The sequence below is a fragment of the Puma concolor genome, chromosome A1 (genome assembly GCF_028749965.1).
Source record: "Puma concolor isolate L17-30 chromosome A1, mPumCon1.1.hap2, whole genome shotgun sequence".
Taxonomy (NCBI): domain Eukaryota; kingdom Metazoa; phylum Chordata; class Mammalia; order Carnivora; family Felidae; genus Puma; species Puma concolor.
In genome coordinates, this window is record NC_141667.1 from 189,282,658 (window position 1) to 189,298,793 (window position 16,136).

Consider the following 16,136-nt stretch of genomic DNA (forward strand, 5'->3'; position numbering starts at 1 on the left):
TCAATGATAATAGGAGAGCTTTATGAGGAACGTCGCACGTGCCAGCTCCCCTGTTTCCATAGAGAATAAATGTACAGAAGTAAATCTTCGAACAAACAGAAAAGCGGCTTAACTTATGCTCTCTCTAACTGTCTTTGAATAGAGGCTTATCCTGCCTGGGCCTCTGTGGGCTTTCCCCTGGCTTAGCATCGCTGTCTTCAGAGCCAGCAGCCACCCTAGGAACGCCAGCCACCCACGGCACACCTGTGAATGGCGGAAGGTCGTGCTGGGGATGCTTGCAAACCCCGGTAACAGTGGCTCACGCCTTTGCCAGGGTGCTCGAGCCATTGTTCGACCGTGGAGAAGTGGCACATCTTTGTCGCAACATACCTCTCCTTGGGGCGGCATCTCGCTTCCGCACTGCCCCTTGTGCACGCTGGTCCCAGTGCTCAGAACGGTCCCAAAGGGACCACCGTCCTTGTTACAGAGCACTTTCACACCGTGTGAAGGGCCTCTTGGTTCTTTTCAACTCATATCTCTTCCTGGGTTAAACAGCTCCGTTTCCCTTTGCCGTTCTTTATCATATGTTGTAACTTTTAGAATTCTTGACATCCGAGTTGTCTCCCCTCTGAAAATCCTATGGCCTAACAACACATTTCCCAAGATATGACACCAGAAGAAGGCTTAGGACACCCTAAGCCGTACGGGGTCCACGGGATCACAGGGTAGTGTGTTACTGTCACCTGCCTATGTCTGGAGCCTGTATCCCAGCTGCCACAGCTAAAAGTAAGGCTGTGAATTTCTTATGGACAGGAACTGGCCTCAGTCACAGCAGGCAGAAGAGTAAATGAATAAGGTTGTCCGAGTGCTTTTTAACAACAGCAGCCACACTTCACAAAGCACTGCTAAGAAAGCATTTCCCCTTCCCCTTTGCAGTCAGATGGCTCCCTGGACTCCAGCAGGTCTCTGTCTCCCCTTTTCAGGTCAAACAGCATCTTTCCAGCTCCACTGCTGATGCCACTCTGGCCACCTGAGATCACCGCAAGTTCTCCTTGTCTTCCAGAACTCCAGCCACACCACCCGGTCCTATGCCGCACGCAGACCTGAAGAGCGTGTGGTCTACTCTTCCTACAGGTTAGTGTCGAAGGTATTGAACAGGATACATCCTGACACTCATCAATGCACTGGCCTCCTCTTCCCCCTAGCTCTGACTCTGGTGAATTCTACCACCACAGCCGTCACATCTATGTGGAAACCACAAGCACCAAACTTCAAATTTGCTATTTGTCCTTCTCAAATAAAAACACTCAAAACGTAGCCATTCCTTATATTCTAACATCTAGTCATTAAGAATTCAAATATGCATTATATGGCGCCATGAGTACAATGAGGATCAAAGGGGACAAGGCCCCTGTTTTCATGGAGTTTACATGGTGAGCAACTAAATAAACAAATAAAATAATTGCAGTTATGGACTTAATTTAAATAGGTTAATTGTGATCGGTGTTACGAAGGGAGTAAGCAGACTGATAAGATAGTGCTGGGCAGAACCTGCTTTAGTACAGAGCAGGCAGGGCCTTGGGGAGTGACTGCAGGGTGAGAAGGAACAAGAGCATCTAAGCCCAAGGAACAGCTACAGCCCAGCTGCTAGAATGGGATATGCGTGCTCCGCGGAGCTGACAGAGGGCCAGTGTGACTGGAGCAGAGTGGGCCTTGTATGGGTTTCACTTGGAATACAACGGGAAGCCACTGAGAAGTTCATCTAGTGGATGCAGAATGGTGTTGTTTGCAGTTTTTGAAGGGCCTTTTGCTGTATGATGATCGCACGGGGGATGGAGGAAAGTGAAAGGGGGGAATACCAATGGTAGAACTCTATGACAAAGGCTAAGGGAAGCAAGAAAGGGCTTGCGCTGGTGGGTGGCAGAGAGATGGGAAGATAGATTCAAGATCTGTTCTGAATGTGTCCTGCATGCAGGTCAAATGTAAGGGGTGAAGGGAAAGGAAGTGTAAGGGTGATTTCAGCGATTAGAGCCAGGGCCGTTCACAGAGATGGGGGGACTGGGAGAAGAATCATTTGGGGAGGGGAGTGGATGTCCAGAGTGTTCATCTGGGATGTGGTAAGTTTGAAATGAATCTGTGACAAGAACACAGAAAGCTAAGAAAATAGATAAGGCAATTTTAATTGCCAGAAACAATTTAAAATATGCAGGAAAGTAAAGGTAATTACCACTGATCCCACGGCTTAGCCCTGAATGGTACAGACCCAAAATAATGTCCATGCTGAATGTTAATGTGATCAAACATTTAAAATAACTATATTGTGGGGCGCCTGGGTGGCGCAGTCGGTTAAGCGTCCGACTTCAGCCAGGTCACGATCTCACGGTCCGTGAGTTCGAGCCCCGCGTCAGGCTCTGGGCTGATGGCTCAGAGCCTGGAGCCTGTTTCTGATTCTGTGTCTCCCTCTCTCTCTGCCCCTCCCCCGTTCATGCTCTGTCTCTCTCTGTCCCAAAAATAAATAAACGTTGAAAAAAAAATTTAAAATAAAATAAAATAAAATAAAATAACTATATTGAGAGGCTGGGGGTGTGAGAGGTAGGCATCTACGTATGGTGGAGACTAGGAAGGGAAGAGTGTAACGTGCTAACCTTCCACGTGGGGAGTCAATATCCAGAGCTGGAAATATCAAGTACAAGCAATGTAAGCGTGTCATTTAGAATACACAGGTAAATACCAACACAATCAGCTACAAATGTTAAAAGTGGTTACCTCTGAAGAAAGGGAAGTTGAGGGTGCTGGAGGGAAGATGCTAACAACAGCTGCTTATTAACAAAATTTATAGACCTGGGTGAATCTTTAAAGTATGTGCATACCTAAATTTAATAAAAATGAAAGATTAAAAATGTTAAGAGAGCCAACCAACTCTACAAGGATGTCAAGACAGCCAGCCCTATGAGCATACCTAAATCCCAGGGTGAGCTTGGAAGTTCTGCAAAGCTAAAAAGAAAAATGCTGTCATTAGAAATGCTCCTAGAGATAATATGGCTCATTTACTTATGACAATGGGCCTCTAAAATAGATACTTGTGTTACCATTTTACAGATATGAAAACTGAGGCTCAATGGGATTAACTTGTTTGAGATCACCATTCATTCATTCACTCATTCATTCATTCACTTATTTGATATTTATGCATCATCTCTTCTGCACTAGCCAGGCTAGAAGATGGCCATAGATTTTCAGACTCCAGAGTTTGTGTCCTTTTCCTTGTACCATTTTGTCTCCCATGAAAACAGCTTCCCCAAACTAGAGAAACCTCATGGACAGACTCTTTAAGAGAATATGATTTTAAAGGGAATGGGAAGTTTAAATAAATATGTAATTCTGACTCTGCAAGTGGGACTAACTTAAGTGAGAAGGAAAGGAGATTGAAGGTTAAAGCACCTAAAATAGTTATAAAATTAGCTCCTTCATGAGTTCAGATTTTGTAATATACCAAATAAGACAGAAAGAACTCATGACTAAGAAAAAAATATAGAAGATAGGCACAAACCTTTAAGATCTGAGTCACGATGGTTGTAGATCAGTACAAGATAAAAGTTTATTAACGTTCAAGATCGCTAAAAATGGCTAAGAAAAATGTGGATGTGTCTGCTGTTCAAAGATGTTATGATGTTAACACATATCAAAGAAAGAGCCAACCTACTCTTTAATCCAGTTTGTTTCTATTTTCTTCATCAAGGAGAATGGTTTTAAAATGGAAAAAAAGAACATAAAAATCGCTGAAAGGTGGTTGAAGACCAAAACATGAGACGAGATAGTGAGTTAATGCTTCGGGAATTTAAATAAGTTTAATTCCCCAAACCCAATAGAATGATATGCAAGCTTATTGAAGTTTCTTGTATTTTGACCATTGAGTCATCCATGAAAATCAAATAATTCAACCGAGAGCACGGGGACACAGGAGTTATAATAAAATAGTGAACAAAATTGTAAAATGCTGATATATTAAGATTCAAGATAAAAGAAGAAATGGTTGGCTAGAGCTTTGGCTGAGAGGAAAGATGACTTTCTAGAAAAGACGTGAATTCCTTCAGCGTCAGGCATCAGCAGCCACAGCATCAAAGGACGGGCAGCAAAGCTGTCATCTTTGGGTGGCTGAGACCTTCATCACAGAGCCTTGGTGCCTTCATAGCACACTTGTTCCTTTGGTTATCTGCAGCTACAAGATGACCAAAATGATAACCAGGAAGAGGGATTCCTGGAATGTGGTTGAAAGCCCCTTTTCAGAATTCCCAGGTCTGCTCTGAAGGAATCTCGGGAGAGCTGGGGTTCTTAAGAAAGCGATGGGAGCAGAGCCATGAACATTCTATTTTTTTCACTCTTGTTACAAGTCTTCAGTGAAACCCATTCTTGGTCTTACAGAGATATTCTTGACTGGTGTGGTGAGCCTATGATACTAATAGCCAATATGTATTAATAGTCTGTGTAATGTTCACATTTTAACAGAGCATTCCTATGGGATGTTTTGATCCAAAGGAATGAATTCTTAATGGTGGAAATTTTGGCTTTAATGGTCTAAGAGTATGATTTAACAGAGGACCTTTGCCTTATGCCCCTCCCTCATATTTTTTTTGAAAAATTTTAATGTTTATTCACTTTTGAGAGACAGAGAAAGGCAGAGCACGAGTGGGGAGGGGTGCAGAGAGAGAGGGAGACATAGAATCTGAAGCAGGCTCTGGGCTCCAAGCTGTCAGCACAGAACTCGATGCAGGGCTCAAGCCCACGACATGAGATCATGACCTGAGCCAAAGTCGGGCACCCAACCGACTGAGCCACCCAGGCACCCCTGCCCCTCCCTCATATTTCTCATAACCGGTGTTCTATCTCTGCTTGCCATGTATCTCCAGAATGTGTCTTTGGATCCCCCATCTTTTTCTCTTTATTGAGGTCTTTGAATTATTTTCTGATTTTCACAGTGGTATATGTCAATTGAAGTAGGAGTATATAGATGCACTTGTGAGGTCTAGAGATCCATTTCCTTCATACTATTTAAAGAGGTACAAAGAACACACTAACCGGATTGACTTCATGTTTCAGATGTTTAACAAATGTTACGAGCCAGAGTGTATATCTCAAATGTATATTTATATAGTTGAGCACCGTAGAATGTGTCTTCAGGGTACTATTGTAAACAAGCTGTCAAGCCTAACTGGGTTATCTTGGGGGAAAAAAAAAAAAACAACTTTTGTTGCACATGCCATTTACAAACCTTGTAAGAAACATTCACTGATCGAATCAACTGTACACGTTTAAATACATGAAATGCCGTGATATTTGTTCAAAAATCCAAAGGTGAGACTTTTGCCTATCAGGCTTTTGGGAAAGCTATCTATTTTAAAAATTAAAATTCAGCCGATTAACAAAGTGCCTTCAAATTTTTACATCAGTAATTGTTTTCATGCTTTGAAGAAATAAAATTAAATTGATTATGTAACGCTGAGAGTGAATGTCAGACTTTGGGGTAAAGTTAATATACTCATTTTCTCATTCTTCTGCTTTTATTAGAAAATAAGCAGCATTATCCCAAACATCCCAAATTTCTGTGATTAAATGTAAATTTGTTTTCATCTGAAACATAAAACACTAGAATACCCAAAATAAAGTTTTACTCATTACATGTAATTTTCAGGTTTCTTTGTAAGGAGAATTAATGGAGTAAAGGATCAGCCTCAGCAGTAGCAGAGTTTGGAGTAGGGGAGACTATAGCCAAGGTTATCAGTGAAGGCTTCCTGGAGGAAGGGAGGTTTGAACTAGGCCTTGGAGAATGAAAAGAATAGAGTCAAACTTGAGGACCCTGAAGAAGGAGGAAAAATAGGGAAAAATCTAGGTATGTCTGGGAAATAATGACTAATGCAATTTAGAGTAAAGTATGTAAGTAGTGGGTCCGTTGAAGGATCTCTCGCAGCAATCCAGGAAAGACATTGTGGTAGAGGCAATTCATTCATTCACTTCTTGATCCATTTGTCCAGTATCTGTTTACTGAGCACCTGTCACGTGCCAGGTACAACTGTAGACACTGAGAGTATAAAGGACGGGATGTACGAGGTAACTTATGACGGGCCTTTGGACAGAGTACAGCAACATGCTAGTACATTGTAGGCAGGAAAGGCTGAAATTCTCAAGCATTCGGAAGAAAATCACCAATGATACGGGTGGTAGGCAAGTGCCTTCCACTGTAGTCCGAGGAGTTAAAATAAGCTTCAGTGGATAAAAATTCCTATAGCATTGACTTCCATTCATTAATTCAGCACGTTTTGATGGAGCCCCTGACTCTGGGCATAGTGCTGTGCTAACAGGGGAAGGAATTCTCAGCTGCTAGAATGGATGGCAAGGAAGGCATAGAGCTCCCTCCCAGGATGTGTTGCCGGAGAGGGCAAACCTGTCTGGAATGGCTGGAGCTCAGGACACAAGGGGCCTGTGACCTCTTTGGATGGGGCAGGAAGCCCTCTGGGCTCCTGCAGCCCTCGGGTCATCATTATGGACATTGGCTATCTTTGAACTACAGTTTTGCAGAAGTGCCAACTATTAATAGACAGTAGAGAGCAGAGTTTACTGTAATAGGCTGACAAATATAGATCTGAGATATCATTATACGGCCAATTTCTCTTCTGCCCGCAAAAGCTTTGTTGGCCCTTGAGTTTCTTCCTTTCCCTCTCGCTCAACTAAACACAAATGGCTGGGTACAGAGCATATTCTGGCTCTGCCTGCGAACAAAGATAGGACACAAAGTAAGACATAAACTCTGGTATTATAGGCCCCATTTCTTATTTTCATTTATTTATTGTCAGACGTTTTAAAGGACCCAACAGACTTCTTCTCCATCCTTTGCTCCTGTCCCCCCTCTGAGCAGCCCAGAGCATTTGGACTTACATTTATTTTCATGCATGATTTACAAGCCTTCTCTTTGGGAATCTTGATGCTAGGTCACTAAGAGAGAATCCCGAAGTCATGTCAGGGAAAAGATATACTTTTATTTAATGGAGCAATAAACTGGTTATGGAGTCTCCTTAGAACTTTTTAAAAAGGTTGCTGTAGGCAATAGTTTGAATGTCGTCCAAATCCTGGACGTATCTTTTTTAGTCTTAAATAATTATAGAGCTGGCGCGCTTTTGTGATTATCCCAGTGATAGACTCACCTAGAAATAGAGCAAAGGACTCTTACTAATAGTGTCCACATGGTGGTTCCTTCCACACATGAAGACTAAAATAAAATAGTCAAACTTGAGGGAGTTTTAGCTATAACCTGAAAAAATATTCAAATGATTCTGTGCCTCCACTTGTGAAAAAGCTAAGATCAATTTCCAATATATTTTTAAGGGCAACAGTATGTGATTCAAGTTACCCCTGAATGCAAACACATAGCACTGTGGGTTTTTAAGTGAATGATAAATGTCAGTTCACAGGTTCCCTGTACTGTTGAATTGTTTATCTCAAGACGTGGTAGAATCATGGCTTGGGACTTGAAAACGTTCTTCCCTTACGGATCTGTTTTCTATCACCTCAACTCTGCCCTCTACTTTGTTACCAAAAATTCTATTGTGTTTTCCTCACAGACTTCCTTGCCTGTAGGTGTTTTATAGCATTGTGGTAATATCATCTTTCCATGGCTTGCACTTTTTTCATTTTAACCCTGAATTCAAGGACTACTTTTCCGGCCTTTAATGAGGCAAATCTATGTTTTTAATCCATTTATATAACACGGAAGGATTTACTTTGAAGACTTCTTTTTTAATAAGGCATTGTGAAACTGGAAAGTATTGTTCATATTGCAAACGTGGGCATATTTCACCTAGAAAACAGCGAGAAAATAAATGACTCAGAAATCCGCTGTTAGTGATGATGTGAAAACTATCATGTGTTTGTTATGCTTCTTATTTGTTAGTGTAATGTAGACCTTTGAATTATTAGATATGTCTGTGAAAATACTGGCTGAATAGGAGAACTGGATAAAAATCCAAGAAGATAACATGACCTTTGAACCTTGTTCATTGGCAGGGACTAATATGTCTGAAGAAATGCTGTTTGGATAATCATTGTTCCTGTTCATCACATGCATTGAGAACCGTGCTGAGAATACCACGGTGAGCAAGATAAAATCTCTGACAGAAAGGGCTTGACGTCTAGTGGGGAGTAAGCCATGACATTACTCTTGGATAAATTCTATGACTGGAAAGTACGGGAAGGCACATGGTAATTAGAGAGTAACTCCACTGCAGAGAACAGCAGATAACTCCTAAAGAAAGTAATGTCAAAGTTGCTGTGGTCGGCATAACTTCAAGAAGATCCCCTGTGAACCGCGTCTTTATGTAATGCCCCTCCCTTGAGGGCGAGACCTGTCAATTACTTCCCTCCATAGAATATAGCAAAGTTGATAGGATGTTACTCCCATGATTTTGCTACATTGTATGACAAAGGTGGAAGGAATTTGCATAGGTAAATCAGGCTCCTAATCAACTGACTTCAGGTTAACCCAGAGGGAGATTATTTTGGGTGGGCTGACCTTATCAGCCAAGCTCTTTACAAAAGACCAGAAGTCAGGAAGATTTGCCTCTTGGCTTTGAATCAGTAGCTGCCATGTTTCTAGAGGGTCTGGGAGTGGGCCAAATGGTGAAGAATTGTGGGGGTCTCGGGAAGCTGAGAGAGGTGCCTGGCTGATAGCCAGCAAGAAAGCAGGAACCTCAGTCCTACAACCACAAGGAATTAAATTCTGTCAACAACCACGTGAGCTTGGAAGAGGACCTTGTGCTCCGGAAAGGAATGTGGCTCAGCTGACACCCAGACCGCAGCCAGGTGACATCCTAAGCTGTGGACCCTAAGTGCTGGGCTGCACTCAAACTCCTGACTCATGGAAAGTGTGAGATGATGCACGTGTGTTGAGGCAGCTAAATTTGTTATGCGGCGTTAGGAAGCCAGTACAGCTGAGACGTGACTGATGGCCCTTAGATGGGGAATGCTCCAGGATTTTAGTAGTATGTGTAAAATCACAGGCTTTCTGGTCAACGTTAACTTAGCTTCTTATTTAGCCAGCTGCCTCTGAACAGGTTAGTTAACCTCTCAGTTTGCCTATTCTGGAAAATGGGCATTATCATTATCATCACCATCCTCCCTACCATCATCATTATCATCACCGTCATCATCATCACCACCCCCTGTCTCTGTCACATCCTTGTCATCGTCACCTTAATCATCACCGTCCTCATCTGCGTCATCACCATCATCATTCTTCCCTTACAGGGCAGCTGTGAGGATTAAGTGAACTAAGCTGCTGAATGATTTTAAATAGAAGCAGGGCATGAACAGAGCCAGGATTCTAGTTCAGTCTGTCTGACACTGGGTTCTAGAATGCTCTTCTCAACTATAATGTATATTGTCCTTCTCTATTGTTATGCATTCACATTTAGTCATCTGACAGATCTGACTTTAAGATCCAGCTTCACCTTGAGCAAGAAATTAAAATTTTAGGGTGTGTCCTCATATATATGGTATGAAATAATAGCACCCAGCTTATAGGACTGTAAGGATTAAATGAGATAGCACATACGAAGTGAGTAGCAAAGGATGCACTTAAGCATTTCTTAGATAACTTACATTGCTTAAGAGATGTTTATATGTATTACCACCTGCAGACTTCATTCACTGTACATATGATCCACACACATGGTCCTATCTACACATGTATGAAAAGCTTCTCTGCATAAGGCATAGATTATGGGGGAAGATTATGAAGATCACTGAGACTAAGACACGTTTTGATTGGTCCAGAACGTGTCAGGTCAGGTGAGCGCCGGGAATCAGTGGACATGTCAGATGTGCAGGGATCATCCTTCCAATCGCTGCGTTTCTTAATTTTAAAAATTCTTCACTGTAATTACTTCCTGTGTGTGTGGATGTAGCCGAGCCAACTGATTTACACCTCTCAGGTCCTTCTTCACTGATTATATAATTATTTGTTCTTTGATTTTCAAGGGCTGAATCATTGCTTTCTATTTTCATAGCTTCCCTTTCTCTAAAAGGGCTTGCCTTGCCCTGTGAATAGGTCCTGGTGATGTTTAGTTGGCGGAAAGCACGCTTTTTCAAACAGTGTGGCTTATTATTACTATAATTTTCTAAGCTTGGCTCTTGCCACTGCTAGTCCCGAACAAGCCGCAAACTGAAAATGCTGGAAGTCATGACGAGGAGTGGAGAAGATTTGTTTTATTTTCTCACGGTGCGAATGCAATCTTTCCCGTGCCTGCTCTGCTTGTTTTATTGGCTCTTCTGCTTCCTCCCTCTTTCTGACTCATTGGTATAGACTGTGTTTATTGTTGTCTTACAAATTATCCTTCCACTTGGCATTTGCTGTTGCTAATTGCCTACTAACTTTCTTGCCATTCGAGTAATGAGTGGCAATTTCGCATCTACCTCCAAGCAGATATTATGGTTTCTCATCATTATTACACTGCATCTATTTCTCTCTTATACTCTATTTGACTTATATGTATATAATGTCTTTTTTTTTTACATGAAAGAAGCAGCAACCATTTGTATTCATAATTATTCCATCTTTTCCAGAGCAAGGCAAAATAAGTATATTCAACACATTCTGTATGGCTTTTTAGATTAGGGAACTGAATTACAGTTACTAACATTTTCAATAAAGTTTGAAAATTGTGCAATTGTACAAACATATCAGAGCCTCTTTATCACTTTTGTCGGGGCAGGGAGCTAAAGCCTGTATGCGTTCTAGAAGAACTGGGTGAGACTCCTGAGCACCTGTGGTGAGCTGACCGTTTAGATGAGGACCTTTTACTGATCATCCAGGGGCACATTTCAAACTCTTCAACCAATTTGCCCACTGACTGATGGCACCTCTTTTCCTGGTACAGGTTGGGCCACTGAGAGCCAAGAGACAAAAAGCAATAGAGGGCAGTGTTCTTCTGCTACAGGAAGATTATATAAAACATGGTCAAGTTATTATTCTGTAGCTCATTTGAATAGGCATTTTTACCCAGATTCACCTGATTTTGGATAGCAGAGTCCATACGTGTCCTCTAGAGGCTGGCTGATTGTTACCGGAACCACTATTGACAATGCTGCTCGTTTAAGGTCTGTCTCTTGAACTGAAATTATCTCCCACTTGTCTTAACCCCACAGTCATCCCTCCCTGATCCATCCTTTCCGTTGCTGCCGGAATTCTCTGTTTGAAACAGAAATCTATGTCATCCCCGTGCTGAAGAAGGCTTGTTATTTCCCCACTGTAATGAAGAGATGATGGTTAAGTGCACAGCTTTGGAACAATGGAAACTTGGCTAGACAACTTTGCCATAGTGATTCTACTTGAACCTCAGCTTTCTCACCTGAAAATGGGGGTAATGATGTGCACTGCATCGGATTATGTGCAGGTTAGAAATAACATGCCGAGTGCTCAGTGGAGCCTCTTATGTAATGTGAGCTTTCAGGAAACGCTAGCTCTTAGCTAGTCTTTTTTAAATAAGCCTGATTGATTTAAAGTCAGCATTCCTTTCAGAAAAAAGGAAAGCATCAGGAGCGACAATTCATGTAATTTGGCCTCTTCCTCCAATCCATCAAAACTTAACATAATTCAATTGTAAAGCAGTTGTAATTCATGGCTCTGTTTTCTCATGTGCCAGGTTATTTTATATTCAAGTGATCATGACTATTAGAAGAATTTTCCATTTTTAGAACCGGATTTCAGGGAGTTGACAGAAATGTCAACATAACATGGCCAAAAAGAAATACATAAACAATCAGATCAAAGAGACTCAGCCAGAAGAGAATCCTATTCAGAGGAAGAGAGAAAAATGTTCAGAGGGAAATTAAAGAGGCTGACAACAAATTAAATATCACCGGCAAGAACATTTTTATCTGGCGCACGATGCTTTGTGGGTTCTGATTCTTCTTTTGAACACCTGCACTCACGTGAATCCCTTTGCATTTGCTGGCCTTCCCCCTGGGATGACCCCGGAGTCTACACGCAACAACATCTTTGCTCATCTCTCATTTCACATCCCTTGGTTGTGCCTTCTCTCTGCCCCATCTTGTGTTGCCCCCAATCAACACCTGTCCGTTTTACTGCCTTTTTCTACATTCTTCTTCCTCATATCACTTGTCACTACTATGAAATATGCAATATTTGTGCATCGTCTTTCTGCCCCACTCAAATGCATCCTGTCCAACGGCAGGTTATTATAGACTGAATGCTTATGTTCCTTCCAAATTCATATGTTGAAATCAAACCCCCAGTAAGATGGCATTTGGGGCGGGGCTTTGGGAGGTGATTTGGTCACGACAGTGACACTGCCAAGAATGGGATTAGTGCCTTTATAAAAGGGGACCCCAGAAGGCCTCCTCATCTCCTCTATCATGTGAGGACACGGTAAGAAGATGGCTGTCGATGAACCAGGAGGTGGGTTCTCACCAGACACCAAATCTGCCAGCACCTTGATCTTGGACTTGCCCGGCTTCCAGAACCGTGAACAATAAATTTCCATTATTTATAGGCCACTGGTCTGTGATACACTGTTACAGGGGCCTGGATGAACTAAGACACAGGGGCTTTGTGTTATTCAGAGTTATATCCCCGGTACCTAGAATAGAGCTTGATATCCTAGGTAGTCAATAAATCCTTGTAAGATGAGTAGATGGATGGTAAAGTTAAAGTCCAAATCCCCAAGAAGAAATGTTTACAAGCTCTATTTCTTTCTTGTTTTTTAAGTTTATTTATTTGAGAGAGAGAGAGAGAGAGAGAGAGAGAGAGAGAGAGAACATGAGCAGGAGAGGGGCAGAGAGATAGAGAGGAGAGAACGAATCCCAAGCAGTCTCTGCTCTGTCAGCACAGACCCTGACGTGGGTCTCGAACTCACGAGTAGTCAGATCATGACCTGAGCTGAACTTGAGTCAGAGGCTTAACCGCCTGAGCCACCCAGGTGCCCCTCTTCTACTTTGTTAATTGTCAAAGAGAGAAATGTCTCATAGATTGGGACTTCTTCCTAAACAACTCTTTAGTGATGGAAAGCTGCCTGGGCACCCATTTTCTTTGCAGAGTGCCTGAAATTCGCTTAATGCAGTTATTGGCATATGGTGTTTTGAGTCCTTATTATTATTATTCTAAGTATGATAGATTAAAAATGAGATTTCTATTCAGGAATACAGCCTGCGTTACAACAGCGTGAGTCTACTGCTCACAGAGCTGTCTCTGACCGTCGCCCCTTTGTCAGACGTGAGTGACTGCACCTAAATGGACCGGCTGGAAAATAGGAGGGGCCCCACTGTCAGCACTGATAGGGGCTGCAAAGCCTCACAGCCGCCGCTCCTGGGGTCCCTTCCTGCTCTGAAATCTGCAGCAGTTCCATCTGGCAGAGTTTTCAAAGTTCTTCCCTGTTTCTTCATCTTCCGGGTAAGAGGATTCACAGCAGTGCTCTGAGGGGCACAGAAAGAGGGGTGATGAGTCTGGAGACGTGGGTTCCTGATTTAGTCCCACCACCGTGTACCCCTAATTAAACACCACTTGCTCTTCTGGTCCCCCAATTTCCCGATCTATAGATGGGAATAATGCTAGTGCCCTACAGTATCCCAGAGGAATGTCACGAGGAGAAAATGAAGGGCGGCGCGAAAGTATCTTGACAAATACAAGCACAAGTCTCTTTCAAAAGCAACATCCAGTGCAGTATATCAGCTCCTTTCTTGCATCACCAATGGAGACAAAGAAAAAAACTCCACTGTCATTTCAAAAGGTAGTTCCAACTACGTCAAGGACACTCAAGACTATGTTAATATTAGCTCTCCTGGCATAGTCTTCAAACCATCATTTGATATCTACTTTAAACGTATAAATATGAATGGCAGGTTACAAAAAAAAATCAGGACTAAGACCAAGAGAAGAAATAAAAGAGACTCTGCGAATATATACATGTCTCAATTTTGGGGTATGCTACTAACAAACCACCAAAAAGCAGTCACATTTGTAAGACGTATCATCCTCTCTTTCTCTGTCTCCTCTCTCTTTCTGATTTCTCTACGGATTTTCCAAACTTTGCAGAGGTTCTTTTTGCATATTAAACTGAAGTCAGCTTCAAACACAAGCACAAACAACCCTGCTAAAAACATTTTGTTCAATGAAGGATAAACTATATGACTCACCACATTATTATTTTTGCAAAAAGCTATTATGTAAATATACAGGCTTATATGAGCTTAAATAGTCCGAGGCAAGGATGCAAAGAAAGGAAATACATACACATCTACCGAAGCAATGCTCACGGCGGCCTGGTTTTAACAGACAATTGCACACCCTCACTTAAAGGGCAAAGAAGAAACCATATGTCTATTTTAGTGACTCCATCCCGAAACGGTGTACTTATTCCTTTTATTATATTTTCAAATAAATACATATGGGACCCGTCAGATGTCAACAGTGGCTCAGAAAAGAGTATGAATTAGTCACACTGGCACACAGGGCTCGGGAACAATGAACGGTGCTCTGGAAGACCCTTGAATACAAGCCTATTTGCCTTTTAATCCAAATGAATAATTAATGATAATTATCATGCTGCAGTTATTATCTGTGATAATAATATATCCGTAAGGTGAATAAATTCAATCTGCTACTATGCAGAAATGGCAACTCATAATATTCTTAAGAAATACAGATATAATTATCAGTATTAATGGTCAAGGAAAGAAAGAGATTTTTATATAAGGAATTACAGCAAAAGGTCTAAAGTAAGGTGGAAATGAATCCTCCTGATAATAGTGTTTTCACCGCCGTCACCGCCATGGCCCTGCTGCGGTGACGTTGGGGTTCTTCCTTTTGTGGGTAGGTTCCATTTAAGTAAAAGCTTTACTCTGCACTTGTGCATCGCAATCTGCCCGTAACACTTCCATTATCGCTCTTTAGAAAATGACTCGGGTTAAGTTTAAGATCCTATAAAAGGGGCAAACGAAACATCTTAGGATAGATGGGGGTGGTCGGGCCACCAACTTGACAATTTAACACTTAAAGGGAAAGAGTGCAAAACCCAAACCAAATAAAATGTGAAAAGCTTGGTTTATTTGACTGGGGGGAGTTGGGGCAGTGCTGGTTCATGGCGTTTGGGGGTGATGGCAGTTCTTTATAAAACGCCCTATGAGCATAGAGTCAACTAGTGAAATTAAATGGAATCGTGGTGCATGACCTAATCCCTCTGATCAGTCCTCATCATCGGCAGGCAGGCTGCTTGGCCATCACTTTACCTATGGGTGTGTAAACCCACTCACACACGTCTCCTTTTAGTGAAAGGTCTGTTGAAGGTATAATTTTCATAAAGTAAAAATTACCCTTTTAAAATATCTTACCTCCTAAGTTTTGGAAAAAGTAAATAGGTAACCTCCATCACAATTTAGAAACAGAATCTTTCCATCACCCCCAAAGCCTCTTCCATGTGCCTGGGTAATCATTCTCCTTTCTCACTCCCAGCCCGCAGCACCCACCAGATCTGGTCTGTCCTTATAATTTTGCCTTTTTTAGAATATCATACAAATCGACTCATGGAGTTTTCTCGTGCCTGACTCCTTTCACTTAGCATACTGTTTTTAAGATTCATCCACGCTGTTGCAGGTAGCATTAGTCTGTTCTTTTTCATTTTCTGAGTAATATTCCATCGTATGCTTGTGTTACAATTTATATGTGCACTCATTAATTTGTGGACATTTGGGTTGTTTCCAGTTATTAACAATTATGAATAAGGCTACTATAAAAATTAACCTCACAGGTCTTGGTGTGGACATGCCTTTCCATTTCTCGTGGGCAAATACCTAGAAATAGGATTGGTAGACCAAATGGAGAATGCATCATAAGACTGCCAAACTATTTTCCAAAGCGGTTGGAACATTTTACATTCCAGGAACAACAGATGAGAATTCCAGTTGTTCCGTATCCTCACCAACACTTGGCACTGTTGGTTTAAACACTTTTGCCACTCTGCTTGGTTTGTAGTGATATCTAACTCAGTTTAATTTGTATTTCGCTAATGACTCAATGATATCGAACATTGTTTCATGTCTTTAGTTACCATCTGTGAAGTTTTGGGAAGTTTGTTCAAATGTTTTTTCATTGAAAA

The 16,136-nt window shown here is 41.8% G+C and overlaps 1 long non-coding RNA gene across 2 annotated transcripts in view; it reads left to right on the forward strand.

The window, feature by feature from the left end:
* The first annotated feature begins 328 nt into the window (after nucleotides 1-328).
* The window catches only part of LOC147584686 (uncharacterized), a 29,057-nt gene continuing 13,249 nt past the window's right edge, over nucleotides 329-16,136 (forward strand). The window contains exons 1-3 of one of the 2 annotated variants that reach the window (XR_015252391.1): nucleotides 329-1,113; nucleotides 8,035-8,120; nucleotides 13,184-13,435. This is a non-coding gene — a long non-coding RNA (uncharacterized LOC147584686). The remainder of the gene's footprint in view (nucleotides 1,114-8,034; nucleotides 8,121-13,183; nucleotides 13,436-16,136) is intronic. The other variant, XR_015252390.1, reaches the window with a different exon arrangement.